The sequence below is a fragment of the Oncorhynchus mykiss genome, chromosome 4, assembly GCF_057628025.1.
Source record: "Oncorhynchus mykiss isolate SJ-2025 chromosome 4, ASM5762802v1, whole genome shotgun sequence".
Taxonomy (NCBI): Eukaryota; Metazoa; Chordata; class Actinopteri; order Salmoniformes; family Salmonidae; genus Oncorhynchus; species Oncorhynchus mykiss.
In genome coordinates this window covers 67,128,929-67,131,716 of record NC_143025.1, presented here as the reverse complement: position 1 = coordinate 67,131,716, position 2,788 = coordinate 67,128,929, and the positions used below count along the sequence as shown (strand labels likewise).

At 42.1% G+C, this 2,788-nt stretch overlaps 1 pseudogene; it reads right to left on the bottom strand.

The window, feature by feature from the left end:
* Positions 1-1,451: 1,451 nt before the first annotated feature.
* On the bottom strand, positions 1,452-2,759 carry LOC118964413 (N-acetylglucosamine transporter UNC93A-like; annotated as a pseudogene).
* Positions 2,760-2,788: the final 29 nt, after the last annotated feature.

Genomic DNA, 2,788 nt, shown 5'->3' with positions numbered 1-2,788 from the left:
TCTGATCCTTCAATAAAAAACAACAGTACCATTATATTGATGAGGGTACAAAAATGAGTCACAGTTTATTCCTAACTTGGAAGGTAAACTGTTGATATCAGACCACTCCCTTACAGTCCTAGCAAAATGATTTATTAGAAATTTCTCTTTGCTTATAAAATTTTAATTGAAAACAATCATTGCAATTCAAATCCTTTTGTTCCTATGCAATCAAACCTAGGCTGTAGGCTTCTAGTCTGGGGGCCAGTGTCTGTAACATCCAACTCTTTGTAATCTGTGCTAAATACCAGTCTCTGTAACATTACACTCCTTGTACTCCGTGCTGGGTACCAGTCTTTGTAACATTACACTCCTTGTACTCTGTGCTGGGTACCAGTCTCTGTAACATTTCACTCCTTGTACTCCGTGCTGGGTCCCAGTCTCTGTAACATTACACGCCTTGTACTCCGTGCTGGGTACCAGTCTCTGTAACATTACACTCCTTGTACTCCGTGCTGGGTACCAGTCTCTGTAACATTACACGCCTTGTACTCCGTGCTGGGTACCAGTCTCTGTAACATTACACTCCTTGTACTCCGTGCTGGGTACCAGTCTCTGTAACATTACACTCCTTGTACTCCGTGCTGGGTACCAGTCTCTGTAACATTACACGCCTTGTACTCCGTGCTGGGTACCAGTCTCTGTAACATTACACTCCTTGTACTCCGTGCTGGGTACCAGTCTCTGTAACATTACACTCCTTGTACTCCGTGCGTGCTGGGTACCAGTCTCTGTAACATTCCACTCTTACTCCGTATCATGCGCCAATAGCTAAACAGAGACTGGCAGGGGCAACCAACCAGGCTAGCAGGCTTCACACATGGGCTTTAGAATTCAACATATGATTAATGAACGTCGAGTACCGTCACACATCTCACTGAAGTTGTCCAATATAGTATTTACATTCTACCTACCTTGATGAGAGAGCTCTTCTTTTTAAACACAGGCACCTCTCGCCCTGTCCCGAGCTTTCTTCAGTTCTGCGAGTGTTATTAAGACCTCCACACCGCTGCTGGTCATCCGTGTTGCTAGGAGAACCCACTGCCGCGCGAAAGATAGTGTAGCCTAGTCATGTGGTTCGAGCAGGACAGGTGGAGGTCAGTTTATTTTTATTTTTAAACCATGTAAAAAGAACCATATTGACCCCGCTAGCAACATAAGGGACCGCTATACATATAACCTATACTTGACATACTAAAAATTGCATGTATATTTCTCATAATATTCACAGCGTACATATCTATTTACATGAGAGTTGTATTCCACATGGTCTATTTAATACAGTCAAGATTTGTAGACTTCTACTACAGTCTTGTAGTTTCTGTGGTCAGGTCAATGTTATATCCCTCTACGGTTTGGACTTAATTTCCCCCTCTGTGTAGAATTTTTTCCTCTGTTTGAATTCCACCCCATCATGGAGTACAACTGCCACAAGTAGAACTCCAGACAGGATGAAGAGCTACAAATCCAACTGACTCCCATAGTCGATAGTTAGCAAATGCTACCTCCTTCTGGTCATAAAAAATAACTCCATAGAATGCTGAAAAATTGAAAGAAATCTTGAAAGAAACCATCTGAACAGCCGGTAAAGGTTATAACATCGTTGGCTCAGTGAACTATTGACAGGTCAGTAACCTTGTCTGAAAACTGTTAGCTTCCAGAATAAATGCACAGCACAGGTTGTTTTTTTTTTTTTAGCTCAGAGGGCTAACAGTCTTGAGGCATGTGGGTGACCTGGATTCAATACCTAGTTGGTCACACACTAAAGGTCAGGCAATCATGACTACAGGAAAAGGGTAACTCACCCTTGATTTGTGTCTGCCATACAGCATCGGCATTGCCCCAGAGAGCAGGAAACACAAATAACACAGGCAGCTGGTCTGGGTGAGGCCTCCAGAACAACAGACCCAGGATAAGGGCTGCGTGTCACTGAAGCTGGAAGAGAGTTACACAAATACGTCAGTAGGTGTGGATCATCAAAGTGATTGTTGATATGTTAAAATGTATCATCGGGTGTTTACATTGTCCCCCCTTACCAAATGAAATAATGCTTCTCTTCCAATGTATTGTGACAGCTTCACAAAAAGTATAGAGAATAGGGAAGCTGTGGCACCAAAGCAAATCATTACATAGCCAACAAAACGTATCCCCAAAGCACATGTGGCATAACTCAAAAAAATAAAAGTACATCATGTGGTCAGATACAGGGTTTTTCTGAACAAAACAAATGTCTTAGTTTTAGTGATTTTAAAATATGTTTTAATTACTATTGTCAGCGTTAAGGAATGTGTTTCAGAAATGTGCGTAGTAACTTACACTGGTGTAGTCCCCAGTAAGGAAACCCACCTACAGATCAATGAATGAGGTCAAAAGGAGGAGAAGAACTTGTCTCTTATCTCAAAGTTGTTTGAATGTGTCAAGAAAAACAGTACATAAGGGCGCTTTGTTGCCCTTAGAGTCCAGTTTGTGTTTGCTGTTTATGTTATCCAGGAATGCAGCCACCAGAATAACTGCCAGAGGATTAACACCAGCAGAATATGCAGTAGATATTTCTGCTGTGATGTTTGTATAGCGCGAGAGGAGGGGATTGTTTCAGTGATTGACATATGATTGATACGGTTACAGTGGGGTGAACATAAGGTATGTCCTCCTATGATGTAATGTCTGTATGTACGGTTTACATATTTACAGGGCAGCTCACATAGGCAGCAGCCTGACATAGTGTTCACAGACTTGTCATCAGGTCTGG